We start from the raw sequence: 15,583 nt of genomic DNA on the forward strand, positions 1-15,583 counted from the left end.
TGGAATAAGTGGGTTTGGGGTTTGAATATAAGACTATATTGTATTAAAATGGTTGATTTGATGCTTGGGTTGATCTTTGAAAAAATGGAAGTTGTGCCCTAAATGACTAGAATAGCTATTTTATATAAATAGTTGAAATTGATGTTGTAAATTTGAAATTGGGCAAGTATTGAAATGGATGGTGAAATTGAATAGATGGTATGTTTCATCTTCGGAAATTTTGAATAAATTATCTGTCTTGAGATTGTATATCTGTTTAGAAATATCTTTATTGGATTATCGGCGGAGGATAGTTTTGATTGTTGTAGAAATTGCATGTGAATTAGGTGAATTGAAACTAATCACTTGTTGGTTGTCATTGAACATGACTATGCTTATATACATTGTATATGTATGATTATTTGGGAGTGGAAAGGGGATGTGCTCCATATATGATTATGTGTTTAAATACATTGCATATGTATGAATGATTGTTTGGGATGAGAAAGGGGATGGACTTCATTATAATTAAGTTGGCCAAAGTGTCTTGGGTGAAAGTCCCGAAATTATACATGGGTGCTAATCACGCAGACGAAATATCTGTAAAATGGCAATTGAAATTATACATGGGCGTCGATCCCGCAGACGAAATATCCATAAAATAACAAGCTGGAAGTATTATCTGTTGAGTGTGAAATTTGTTGGACCATTGAGTTGTAGGCTCATTTGGATTATTGATAAGTAGTGAAATTGACTTATGTATTGAGATGAATTAAAAGAGAATGAAATTGAATAAGGAATTGATATTTTATGAATATGTATAAGGGTATGAATGTTACATCCCGAACATTGTTTATGCATACTGTATTTATACATTTGTTAAACCTCAGATATTGTGTTAGATTATTTCTACTGGGTTGTGGCTCACCCTATTTAGGAAAAACCATTTTCAGGTAATGATGGCATACCTCCACCAAGGCAATAGCATTTAAGGGATTTTGGAAAGTAAGAGCTTCTTGTTTTGTTTCATTTTGTATAGCCTAGGACTAAATTTGGAAGGGCTAGTCCCACTTTTGTTGTAACCAAGTCAAGGCTTGGAAAGGTGTAAGCCCGAAGGGAATTTATTCATGATAAACTCTTTTTGTATTATTAACTTTATGTAATGAATCGACTGTTTACTCTGATTTATGTAGCTATAAATGAATGTTTTGGGTTACACTTACTATATTATTTTGGGGGCGTTACAATTGAGACATTGGCAATGTACTGGAACAATACAAATGCAGAAGATCAAGAGAATAGTGATAGAGAAAAGCCAAGCAAAGAATGCAATTATCATGTTTAAGGGTATTGTGAAGCACAAGCACAACAATGGAATTGAAATGAATTGCTCAAGTTAGGAGTGGTGGCTTCTAGTAAAAAGCCTCTTGCAAAATTTAAAGGCTAGTGTTCCAATATTTTCTCCTTCTATTAGTGTAGTTCCTTTGACTGTTTGGCAAAATAGCATCACCTTTCCTTTGTCATGGGATGATAATCTAAAAGGTACTCTTTTTGGATATTTTGGTCTTGAGATTTCTCTCTAGCCCCATTCCCAATGACTAGGTAAATCATTTGGTCACTTAATTCATTGGGTTTAATATAAGAAATTTTAAAAATTCTTATAATCAAAGGTTCTAATTTTTCAAAATTGTAATATCATAAGGTTTTAATGTTTGGACGAAATTTAAAAAATTTAATCCACTACTATTCTTGAGTTGATTCAGGTACACTACCCCTCACCAGAGGTGCTAAAGGTCTTGGAAAGACTAGCAAATAATAATGGGTAATATACAATAAGGAAAGTAGAGATCTCCATTTCAATTTATAAGATTGTAATATATTAAATTTTCAAGCAATGATTACTAGGTCAATATGAATTTAAAATCTACTACCTTAACTATTTTTGAAATATGCCAACCAACTCTATGGCTGCTTTAGTTAAAGCCACGAGAATTTGACATATTCCACATACTCTGTTTTTACTATTTGTTCTTCTATTTTGCCTACAAGTCAAGATTGGTGTAATTGATTTGATCTAGATCAGTCCAAGAAATGGGTTAGATGTCTTAATCTGGAATTCATGTTCTTGGTGATTTCACACCCACTCAAATTTTTATTTATTTATTTATTTATTTTTCTGACAACTACTTCTCGAGAAAATTCGAAAAGATAACCGGTCATGTAAGTTAGTCATATCGTTAGCTTCTCTTTAATGTAAATAATAGACAATGATTTGAACCATCTATTTCTTTGACATGATTTTGTGGTGATCATATAACTATCGCTATCCAATTAACTTAATTTTTACATAAATAATCTTCTCGATGGGTTCAACAAGATTGTTAGGTTTTTGTAATTGACAATCTTGTTGGACAAAACTTTATTTAATTATATATTCATTTGCTCTATTGTATCTGTGAGTTATGAGACTTTAGATGCGAATCTAACCCAAGTTGTGCCTGTGTAGAGGAGTTTGTGCTAACATTCTATATTTTGACTTGAGCATTCCTTATTTGCCACTTCACTGACTAAGCACGAGGTGTACTCAAGTGGTGAAATGGTTCATCCAGTATCTCTGCCTGCATTCTGAACTTCTGGGAAACATATTTTATCGCTCGAGCGGTAGATTTTACGCTTGAGCGGTTGGCCTATATGTGAGTACCACCTTTAGTCACACCACTCAAGCGGTAAACTGAGCACTCGAGCGGTCTTCATGGCTTTGTTTAGTATAAAGTGCACTGTTTGTTATTTTTAAGATTTAACCCATCCAGATTCTTAGAGAGGAGAAGAAAACAAAGTATTCTATATTGGATGGTATTTATGTATTGATTTTCTTGATGATTTGAGAGTGATTAATTGATTAATGAGCTTCATATTAACTATCATCAAGGGTTTTTTTGTTCTTTTATTCACAAAAGGTGAGATGTGTTCATCGGTGGATTCCGGGAAACTTAAGCCTGAAGTTTTGGTAAATTTCGAAATAACTCATCGTTGTGAATTTGACATTGGCATTGTGGATTTAACATTGGGCAAAACAATTTCGAGGTGTAAACGGTGGTGGAAGAGGCACATCGAGTTTTATTTAATTAAGGCACGAATTCACTAAGTAATTGAAGGTTCTCGTATGTAATTCCTTTTTATCTTCTTAATGGATTATTTTATGGCTTTGGCGCATGATTTTTTTTATCACAATTAGACTCCTCTAATTATTGTTTTTTCCACATTAAATTATTATACCGATTTGTTGTTGATTGTTTGATTAAAATTATTATTCATTGTTTAAAATTGAATCTGTTGGTTTTTTTGGCTTTCGAAGGTTAATAATGTAATTTTAAGCATACCAGCAAGGATCAATAAGTCCTTACAGAAATTTTAATTGCCAACCAATTGTCAGACGATTGTGTTAAAGTTCTTTCAACTTCAATGAAGAGGACTTTTTACTGGTGGTTTTGCTTAGGGGAGAAAGTTAAAGCTATTGAAAATAACAATAGATAAAAACAGTTTCATGAATTGAATTTCATTAAGTAATGAGAACTTACAATGATACTTTCGCACTTCCATAGTCTCGAAAGGGTTTTATAGCAACAGACTACTTGTAATTACTCCTAAGAATTGAAGTGCAGTACAAGAATTGAAGAACATGAAATGTAAAAACTGGAAAGAAAATATAAAGTATATAACTAGTTTCTGAACCTGAGTCTTGGTCCTTCTTCTGTTAACCTTCTCTTCTATTTATATGGTAACCGTCAAAGTGGGCTTCTAACAGTCGAAGTGCCCTTCCACGATCACTGATTGCTTCTACTATGCCATTATTGCAGTTGGGCTTCCCTCATGAATTTGAATTTGAATTTGAATTGTGAGTAACTGTTGAGCCATGTCACCTTGCGCCTTCTAACTACTTTAATGCTGCGCAGATCCATTGTCACCAAGTTGAACTATCACGTGTCTGCCGTTGACTGGAGACTTGCATTAACTCCTCAAATTATCCTTTACGAGTCATGTGTTAAGCTGCGATTGGCTTATACAAAATATATAGTCAACAAAATCAGAATCACAAATCAATATATCAGGAGTTTTTAAATTTTTTAAAGATGAATGATTTTAATTATTATGAATTCATAGTAAGCAAACCAATCTAATTATCTAGATCAAAGAATAAGCATTATTCTTATTCTTATCTTATTCTTATTATATACCGAGTAAAGGAAAAAATGTCGAGTAGGGCATTGGCTAGTGGATTGTACTTCAGAATGCAGTAACCTTTTTTCTTTTCCTGTTTTTGTGAAAATATTGTAATGACAAACTATTGGAGGATGGAGGGATATGAATTTTACGTCTTACTGAACCAAGCTTCACGGTATTGGACCACCTGGATGGAGTTTGATTTTGACCTCGTTTGGAAAATTGATTATTTTATTAAGTTATTTTAATTTTTGATTATTTTAATAAGTTAAAATATTTATATTTAGAAAGATCGTTAAATTTTTTTGTAATTGGATATAATGTTTGTGAGAAAAAAAGTAAAATGATTATGGATTTGATGTCATATTTTGAATTGTTTTGAAAAGTTGGTTAAAAGCAGACTTTTTAATTTTTTTTAACTTCTTTTAAAAAAACGTGTAAAAAAGTATAGGTGATGTGATCCAAATTTGACTTTTAACCATGTTATCAAATTAATCCTTTATCTTATTGACTATTTTAACTTATTTTATTTTTTTGTAATTTTTAATTAGAAAAAAATAAAAAAGAAAAAAAGCATTGGTTCGTTGTGAACATTACTCATCTCCATCATTGATTCTTTCATTCGAATTCACCTCCATCAAGGTTACAAGCTCTAAATGGTGCCTTAACGCTAGCATAGAGTGTTTTGGAAAGATGGTTAAAATTTAATTTTTTAATTTTTTTTAACTTTTTTTTAAAAAATGTATAAAAATATATAAGAGATCATATGTCCTAAAATGAGTTAAAATATAGGAAGTGACTTTTAACCTATTTCCCAAAAGATGCCTTAATTAGGGCAAAATGTAAGCAAATATACTGTTCATATTCATATTCATATTCATATTCATATTCATATTCATATTCATGTTCATCTTCTTCTTTTTTTTCCTTCTTTTTTTTTGGTAAATTACAAATGCAAGTTTATAAAGTTTGGTTAAAATATCAATTATTCCCTGTAATTTTGAAAATTATATCCCGCCCCCTAAAATTTTTAATTTTATAACAAATAATCCTTTTTATTAATAAATAATTAAATCAATTAACAGTTTTTAATAATAGAATAAATTTATTTTAATTGATAATTTAGATAATATTATTATTGTATTTTGTTCCAACTTCACTATGTAGTATATATAGATATAGGACTTATTACAAATTATATTTTGTTCACACACTTCTCAAATGTATGACCAAAACAATTTTCGTTTTCGAGGTACATTTGACTGTAGAAAACATCAAGAGCTTTTAATCATTATAGAAAAGATAGTAACCTAGGCAAATTGTCAAGAAATGTACTCTGAATAGTGAGATGTGTTCTAGATTTTTTAATATTTGTAAGGTAGGACTCACGCATCAAATTAGTCATAACCACACAATACATTTTAGAATTTTTTTAACAAAAATGTTTCATGCCCCTTTTCCCCGACCCCTTTTGACCCCCTCTCTCTCTCATTGGTTACATTTTTTTTTTTTTCCTGCTCCTCCAATCACCACCCGCCACGTGTCTGTGGGGGTTGTGGAGGCGGTGATTAGAGGGGGTCTCTATCATGACTCTTTTTTTAAAATAAATTTTCTGAGTCCTGACGTTGTTGTCATCATTATAGTTTCTGAATCACTCCTTTCAGCAATGAACTTAACACTACCATTTATCTTAACATTACAGCGATGAACACACTTCAACTATAACCAAAAAAAAGGGGGGGGGGGAAATCAAGCAAGTCCTAAACAATAATATAGTGTTGTTAAGATTTATTCTAACCTTCCACCACCACTAAAGTCTCCGAAAGGGATCTCTGTAAGCTTGTCGTCTACGATTTCTTCTTCTTCTTCGTTTTTCTTCCTGATGGAAAATCCTCTCAAGAACTTGTTCAACATGTTTGAAGTACCATTCATTCCATCTTTTACAACAAACAAGTAACCCAATGAAGATTCCCAAACCCACCACAAATCCAACAGAAGCATTTATAAAGATTTCGGGCTCTAAAGTTAGTGGAAATTCTAAGGGCACTCTGTCAGATCTCGACACCGGTGATGGTACCGGTGAGGCATTGTTGCAACTAATGTTCAAAGGATACCCACATAATGCCTTGTTTCCTTGAAAGGAAGTGTCTCAAAATGTTTGTTTGAGAGCCTTTTGGGATCATTCCAACTAATTGATTATATGATAAGTTCAGGAATGCAAGAAATGTAAGGCTTTCAAGTTGCATTGGGATGCTCCCACTTAGCTTGTTATGTGAGAGGTCTAATGATCCAAGCTGTGTCAAGTTCCCAATTGATGATGGAATTGGACCTGTGAGAGCATTGTGCGATGGGTTAAGAACATAGAGAGATTTGAGAAACCCTACTGTATTTGGTATCACCCCTTGGAAATTGTTGTTCGAGATATCAATGGAGGTAAAAATAGTTAAAATTTTCACTAGCTCCATCTCCATCCCTTTATTGTTGAGTGTTACTGTATCTTGATAGTAGAAGCCGTTAAGTTTTAGGAACTCAAACTGCAGGTGACTGAAATTTGATTTTGCATTATGATCAGCAGCAGTCATTGCTGTCCAATGTAAGAAGACTTTATATGGCAGATCACCACTAAAGTTATTCGAAGCTAGGTCAATGATTTGAAGCTTTGGCCACATATAATAGCCTAGTAGACGAATGTGAATGCCTCCATGAAACTTGTTGGATCGCAAAACTAGTACACGCAAGCTAGATGAGTTCCCCAAGAAGCACGGGAAACTATCATTTATCTGATTGTTACCAACATTTAAAACCTCTAACACTGTGCAATTGGCAAGAGATTTGGGAACCTGCCCTTCCAAATGATTCCTACTGATGTCTAGTGTCTTCAAAGCACAACTTTTCGGAAATGTACCCAAGATTACCACCAAGACTGTTATTTCTCAAAGTCAGCACCCCAAGAGTCTCAGTACTCCTTTCAATCAAGCATGGAGGTATTGTGCCACTGAAATTATTATTGGATAAATCAAGAACATTGAGGAACCTTGCGTTGCATATTGATTTGGGGATGGTTCCTGTGACGCTATTACTTGAAAGAGAGAAGAAATAAGCAAAGGTGAGCTTGTTGCCAATTTTAGCAGGTATAGAAGAGTTGAAATTATTGCTTGAGGAATCCATATAGGTAACAGATTCTAGTGGTATTGGAATTTCCCCATGAAGTTGGTTAGAATGCAGGTCAAGGACAGAAAGACTAGGAAATTTATATGGGTTTTCCAAATCTACTAGGAGATTATGAGAGAGATTCAACTGCATCAAAGATCTAATTTTTGAAATCCAGTTTGGTATTCTCCTTGAAATTTGATTGGCTGAGAGGTCCAAACTAATCATTTTTTATCGGTTCCGTAGCTCAGAAAATCTTCGCAGCTTGCAAGAAGCCATTTTTAATATACTGAGCTAGGGAAAGGAAGACAAGCTAGACTCACTGTCACTTGCATTAATTGACAAGCTATTGTATGAAAGCTCAAGACTTGTGAGATTTTGGAGCCTCTGGATCATTTCTAGCTGTATGGTGCCACTGAAGTTGTTGAAAGAAAGTGAGAGGACATTGAGACTCCGAAGTTCAAAGAAAGATGAGGGAATTGTTGGCTCCATCCACTACCCACATGGTAATGGAACCACCATTCACATAGTGTGGGTAGCACCATGTTGTAAAAGAAGATGGTGGAGGGCTACACCAACCCACTATGGAAGATAGTGAGGGTAGCACCACCTTGGCCAATTATGGCTAGCACTTCACCTACTCCTGCTCTCTTGGTTATAAATTGAGATGAGTGAGGAGAGGTTTGTATCATCAGAAATTAGAGAGAAAAGAGCTGTGAGTTGAGTGAGTTTCATCTCCTCCTCTGTATTTTGTATTTTGCTCCATTTTAGTGAAAATTCTCATTTCTGTCCGTGGATGTAGGCATTGGGCCGAACCACGTAAATATTGTGTTCTCTGTGTGTGCGAGATATTTTTCTGGGTGTGTTTGATCCTAACAAAGTGGTATCAGAGCCAAGTTGTACGTTTTTCGGAAAAACAGAGTATTGTTTCGAAACTGCCCAGAAATCGTATTGCTCGAAATCCGATTTTGAGCATACCAGGAGCAAGGACTCGACGAGAGGAGTCCAGAAATATAAAACAGACACCAAACGGAGGCCGCACGCGCTCCCACGCGCCCCTGGAAGTTGGCGCGTGAATCCCACTCTCATCACGCGCCCACACGCGCCGTTCAGGCACCCGGCGCGTGATCCCACTCGCAGACACGCGCTCCACGCGCGGTTCAAGGAGGAAGACGACTGAGGGAACAGCGCGTGCCTTACACGCGCCATCAGCACGCGCGCGCACCAAGCCGAGCCGGAGCCGAGTTGACCAAGCCGCTGACTGGGCCGCTGACGTCAGCAAAACAGGAGGAATAATCTGGTGCTTCGCAGGCGCACCAGATTCTGCCGATCTGAACCATTCAATCTGTTTTGGCTTGATCTAAGCCATTTGAGATCCGATTTGGGTGATCCAATAGTGGTTTCCGACTATTTGGAGTATTCCGGACACATCCGTACGGTCATATTTTGCAAATAAGTTTTGAAAAATTTGAAGTTTTTATTTTGGCAATCCGAAGTGCTTTTCCGGCTAATTTGAGCAGTCCGGACTTCACAGCAAAGCCTATTTTTCAAACAGAGATCATTTTTGTATTATGGAGGAACCAACGTCGACTTCAGGTTCCATGATAAAGTTAAATGCTTCCAATTATGCCATTTGGAAGCCCAGAATGGAAGATGTCCTGTATTGCCGAGATTTGTTTGACCCCATTGAGCTTAATGGAGTTAAACCACCAACGGAAAAAGACGAAGACTGGAAGCGGAAGAACCGAAAGACCATTGGTCAAATCAGACAATGGATTGATCACAGTGTCTTCCACCATGTCGCCCAGGACACTGATGCCTATGCTCTCTGGACAAAGTTAGAAGGCATGTACCAGTCAAAGACTGCTCGGAACAAAGCCCTCCTGATGAGAAGACTTGTGAATTTGAAGTTGAAAGGCGGTATCTCTGTTGCTGAACATACCAGTGAGTTTCAAAATTTGGTGAACCAACTAACAACTGTCAAAATGGAGTTAGATGATGAGATGCAGGCCCTATTGCTGCTCAGTTCTTTGCCAGACAGTTGGGAGACATTGGTGGTGTCTCTCAGCAACTCTGCCCCAGAAGGGAAACTGACTATGAGCATGGTTACAGATGCCTTATTTAGTGAAGAGGCAAGAAAGAAAGAAATGGGTGGAGATCAATCCCATGCCCTCGTCACAGAAAATAAAAGCAGAGGCAGGGGCAGGGGAAGAAGCAAAAGTAGAGGACGCAGCAGAGGAAGATCTCAAGACAGAGGGAAATCCAAAGAAGGAACGAGTCGGCCAAGGTTCAAATGTTACCATTGTGGCCAGGAGGGTCACATAAAGAAGTATTGCTATGCCTTGAAGGCAGAACAACAACAAGGCAATAGACAGCCAAAGACCGAAGATGGGACCACTGCAGTTTCTGTCTCAGAGGATATTGCATTATTCTCTGTTGAAGAAGAAGAATGCCTCCATATGTCAGACAACGACACCGAGTGGGTGGTAGATACAGCAGCTTCCTACCACGCTACATCCCAGAAGGAGTTCTTCAGTACGTACCAAGCTGGAGATTTTGGTACAGTGAAAATGGGTAACTCCAGTTTTTCAAAAATTGTGGGAATTGGTGATGTTCATATCGAAACCAAAGTTGGGTGCACGATGGTGTTGAAAGATGTCAGGCATGTTCCCGATTTACGCCTGAATCTTATTTCAGGGATAGCCTTAGATCGACAAGGCTATGAGAACTACTTTGGCAAAGGCATATGGAAGTTGAAAAAGGGATCTCTCGTGGTAGCCAAAGGACAGGCAATTGGCACACTATACAAGACTCATGTGGAGGTGAATTCAAATAGTCTCAACGCAGCAGAAGATGAGACGTCACCAAATTTGTGGCACAAAAGGCTGGGTCACATGAGTGAGAAAGGGTTACAGATTTTGGCAAAGAAGTCACTTATTCCCTTTGCCAAAGATGCAAAATTAAATCCTTGTGACAACTGCTTGTTTGGGAAGCATCATAGAGTAGCTTTCCATTCATCATCTAGAAGACAATCAGAGTTGTTGAGCAGAGTATACTCTGATGTTTGCGGTCCCATTGAAGTGGAATCTTTGGGTGGTAGAAAATACTTTCTGACATTCATTGATGATGCATCACGGAAGGTATGGGTTTATGTCTTAAAGACCAAAGCTGAGGTGTTCCAGCATTTTCAGACTTTCCATGCTATGGTGGAAAGGGAGACTGAAAAGAAGATGAAATGTCTCCGAACAGACAATGGAGGCGAGTACACGTCAAAGGAATTTAAAGCATACTGTGCTACTCACGGCATCCGGCATGAGAAGACTGTTCCTGGAACCCCACAACACAATGGTATAGCCGAGAGAATGAACCGAACCATTGTGGAGAAGGTCAGATGTATGCTCAAAATGGCAAAGCTACCAAAGCCATTTTGGGGAGAAGCTGTTCGTATTGCTTGCTATTTGATCAACAGATCGCCATCAGTTCCACTAAATTTTCAGATTCCAGAAGAAGTATGGTCTGGAAGGGAGATTTCTTACTCTCACTTGAGAGTGTTTGGGTGCAAAGCATTTGCACATGTATCCAAGGAGCACAGACAGAAGCTGGATGACAAAGCCACTCCATGCATCTTTATTGGCTATGGAGATGAAGAATTTGGATACAGATTGTGGGATCCGAAACACAAAAAGGTCATTCGAAGCCGAGATGTGGTGTTTCAAGAAGGCCAGAGCTTTGAAGACTTTGGGCAACCAGCCAAACCCAAAGTTGATGATGTTTCAGAAATTATTCCAAACCCTGCACCATCACAGCATGCCACTGATGAAGAAGAGTTACCGCAGCATGCAGTCAATGATGTAGAGTTACAGGATGGATTTCTAGAAGAAGAAAATCCAGAAGCAGAGGGTGTTGAGCAGGGGGAGCCACAACCCCCTCTACCAGAGACTGTTGGTCCACAGTTACGAAGATCAACAAGAGAATTTAAGCCGTCAACCAAATACCCTGCTTCTGAGTATATTTTGCTTACCGATGAGGGGGAGCCAGAAAGTTTTCAAGAAGCTCAAAATCATAAGGAGAAGAGTAGCTGGCAGCAAGCTATGCAAGAAGAGATGCAATCCTTGCAGAAGAATCAGACTTATGATTTGGTGAAACTTCCCCAGGGTCGAAAAGCATTGCAGAACAAATGGGTGTTCAAGTTGAAGAAAGATGGCAGCGGAAAGCTAGTCAAGTATAAGGCTCGATTGGTTGTCAAAGGTTTTGGGCAGAAGAAAGGTATTGATTTTGATGAAATCTTTTCGCCAGTTGTAAAAATGACATCCATTCGAGTAGTTTTGGGACTAGCAGCTAGTTTGAATTTGGAACTTGAACAAATGGATGTGAAGACAGCATTTCTCCATGGTGATCTGAAGGAAGAAATTTACATGGAGCAGCCAGAAGGTTTTGAAGTCAAAGGGAAAGAAAACTTAGTCTGCAGATTGAAGAAGAGTCTCTACGGCCTCAAACAAGCGCCGAGACAGTGGTACAAGAAGTTTGACTCATTCATGGTAGGTCATGAGTACAATAGAACTGCTGCAGACCAGTGTGTTTATGTCAGGACATTTCCCGGTGGAAACTTTATCATACTTCTGCTCTATGTTGATGACATGTTGATCGTTGGACAAGATGCCACAACAATCAGATCACTGAAGAAGGAGTTATTACAGTCCTTTGACATGAAGGACCTAGGCCCTGCACAACAAATTTTGGGCATGAATATTGTGCGTGACAGGAAAGCCAAAAAGTTGTGGCTGTCACAGGAGAAGTACGTTGAACGAGTGATTGAGAAGTTCAACATGAAATATGCCAAGCCAGTCAGTACTCCGCTGGCTAATCATTTCAAGCTGAGCAAGAATTCTTGTCCCTCCTCTACGAAGGAAAGACAAGAGATGGAGGCGATTCCCTACTCATCCGCTGTAGGGAGTTTGATGTATGCAATGGTGTCCACCCGACCAGATATTGCTCATGCGGTTGGAGTTGTAAGCAGATTCCTTTCCAATCCAGGAAAAGAGCATTGGGAAGCAGTCAAGTGGATTCTGAGGTACCTCAAGGGTACATCAAAAATGTGTTTGTGCTTTAAAGATGCTAAACCAGTCTTGGAAGGCTATACTGATTCAGATATGGCAGGCGATCTTGATGGTAGGAAATCTACATCAGGATTTTTGTTCACTTTCGCAGGGGGAGCTGTGTCTTGGCAGTCCAAGCTGCAGAAATGTGTTGCTTTATCCACAACAGAGGCAGAGTATATTGCTGCAGCGGAAGCTGGGAAAGAGATGTTGTGGTTGAAGCGGTTTCTCCAAGAGTTGGGATTAAAGCAAGAAAAGTTCACGGTACATTGTGATAGCCAGAGTGCCATAGACCTGAGCAAGAATTCGATGTACCATTCTCGCACAAAGCACATTGATGTTCGGTATCATTGGATACGCGAAGTGATGGACAAGCAGTTATTGGAACTGATCAAGATCCACACAGATAAGAATCCTTCTGACATGATGACCAAGGGTGTCACCAGAGACAAACTGGAAGTTTGCAAGCATCTGATCGGGATGGACTTCAAGTGAGAAGTCAGTTGTCCATGTGGGCGTGGAGGGGGAGAATTGTTGACTCCATCCACTACCCACATGGTAATGGAACCACCATTCACATAGTGTGGGTAGCACCATGTTGTAAAAGAAGATGGTGGAGGGCTACACCAACCCACTATGGAAGATAGTGAGGGTAGCACCACCTTGGCCAATTATGGCTAGCACTTCACCTACTCCTCCTCTCTTGGTTATAAATTGAGATGAGTGAGGAGAGGTTTGTATCATCAGAAATTAGAGAGAAAAGAGCTGTGAGTTGAGTGAGTTTCATCTCCTCCTCTGTATTTTGTATTTTGCTCCATTTTAGTGAAAATTCTCATTTCTGTCCGTGGATGTAGGCATTGGGCCGAACCACGTAAATATTGTGTTCTCTGTGTGTGTGAGATATTTTTCTGGGTGTGTTTGATCCTAACAGGAATTGACCCTTGTAATTTGTTTCTACTCAAATCCAATGCATCCAATGAAGGCAAGGATTCGTTAGAAAATCCAATAACAGGACCATCAAATTGATTTTTGGAAAGCTGAATTTTTTGCAGCAATGGTAGTGAAAACAAAGACAAAGGAATTCTCCCATTGAATGAATTGTGCGCTAAATCAATATTTAGAAGATTTGAAAGGCCTTGAAAGTGAGTGGAAGGAGCATGACCTGTTACAGCATTATGAGATAGGTCTATGTATTTAATATTCTTGGACGCCTGAAAGGATGGGATTGTACCGGTAAAACTGTTGGATGACAAGTCCAAATAAACAAGTTGATTAAGGTTTGCCATAGTACTCAGAATCGTTCCGTTGACATTGCAGCCTGGAAGCTCTATTATGGATAGCATCTTCAGGTTACCAACAGAATCTGGTAATGTCCCTGAAAAATTTGTGTTGCTAAGGACCAGGGTGTGAAGGGATCCATTTGGAGGAAACTGTGGCAAAACCCCTGAAGATAACTATTTCCTGACAAGTCAAGAGCCTCCAATGTTGATACTTGGAATATCTTTTTCGGAAATTTTCCATGCAAGTTGGAAGAATAGAGATGCAAGGATCTCAAATTAGGCAAATCTGCAAAGAACTTCGGAACTTGGGCATAGAGACTGTTTTGACCAAGTCGGATGTCGGAAAGAAACTGAAGCTTCTAGAGAGAAGAATCAATAGGACCTGAAAGATTACAATTGGACAAGCTCAAGACTCGCAGATTAGGTAGTGAAGACGAAATGGCCTCACACCACTGGCTTGCCTGGGCCGAAATATTTACCCCACCAAGTAGGAGTGTTTTCAGCCCCGTGAGGTTTTGAACGAGCTTTAATAAATTTGGGTTCTCAAGTTTCAGTGAAGGTGCTCCAGGGAAGTATAGGGTAGATAGATCAAGAGTAACCTATGTTGTCATGCGCGACAATACAATCGGAATTTGCCCAGCAAAATTTGCATTTGACAAATTCAAATATGTCAGTCTGGTAAGATTGCCGAAATTGGGTGGAATTTGTGTGAAGTTGAAGTTGTTGTAAGCCAAATTCAGGTTTTGAAGAAATTGGAGAATGAAAAGACTACTCAAGTGGCTGATTCCACCTGAGATTGATTCTCTGTTCAAGTCAAGACCAATAACATGACCCTCTTTGTCGCAAGTAACGCCCTTCCAACGGCAACAATCAGTTGTTTGAGTCCAATTTACCAACTTGACAGAAACTGCTGAATTATATCTGAGGTTGTTCTTCAATTGGAGCAACAGTGAGCTCTGATCATTGAGGCATTGGCTGTGTACTGGAACAGTACTAATGCAGAAGCTCAAGAGAAGAGTGATAGAGAAAAGCCAAGCAAAGAATGCAATTCTCATGTTTAAGGGTGTTGTGAAGCACAAGCGCCACAATGGAAATGAAATGAATTGCTCAAGTTGGGAGTGGAGGCTTCTTTATCAGGTCTATTCTTCTAGTAAAAAGCCACTTGGAAAATCTAAAGGCTGGTCTTCCAATATTTTCTCCTTCAATTGGTGCAGTTCTTTTTACTGTTTGGCAAAATAGCATCACCTTTCCTTTTTCATGGGATTATAATCTTAAAGGTTTGATTCACAAGATTAATAGTGAATGTGTAAATAATCCTATCAAATTAGTGTAGTATTCATTATCTAATTGGATTAGTAGGATAAATTATCCCTTTGTCAATTGTTTGATTTGCATTGGATTAGTAGGTAAAAGAGTTTTTTATTTTATTTCCTAACTTAGGATATATAATCTCACCCCTACCCCATTACTAATAATCTTACAAATTTGTTGGATTAATTATCCATATAATAATTCTTAAACAAAATTTCAAAACAAACACAGAATTATTGGACTCACGAATTAATAATCTCAATCTCATGCTCTAATTCTATCAATCAAACAAGCCCAAAGGGTACTCTTTTTTTGGATATTTGGTCTTGTAATTTCTACTCTAGTCCCATTCCCAATGACTAGGTAAATCATTTGGTGACTTAATTCATTGGATTTAATAAAAGAAAATTTAAAATTTCTTACAATCAAAGGTTCTAATATCATAAGGTCATGTTTTAATATATAGACTGATGAAATCAACAAATCTTTAGCCTCTACTGTTCTTGAGTTGATTCAAGTACAATACCCCTCAGCCGAGGTGCTAAA

At 38.0% G+C, this 15,583-nt stretch overlaps 1 pseudogene; it reads right to left on the reverse strand.

Moving 5' to 3' along the window:
• Nucleotides 1-6,010: 6,010 nt before the first annotated feature.
• LOC145800291 (receptor-like protein 7) lies at nt 6,011-14,792 on the reverse strand (annotated as a pseudogene).
• Between the last annotated feature and the right edge of the window lie 791 nt (nt 14,793-15,583).

Source organism: Camellia sinensis, chromosome 10 (assembly GCF_055761805.1).
Source record: "Camellia sinensis isolate YWXY chromosome 10, ASM5576180v1, whole genome shotgun sequence".
Classification (NCBI taxonomy): domain Eukaryota; kingdom Viridiplantae; phylum Streptophyta; class Magnoliopsida; order Ericales; family Theaceae; genus Camellia; species Camellia sinensis.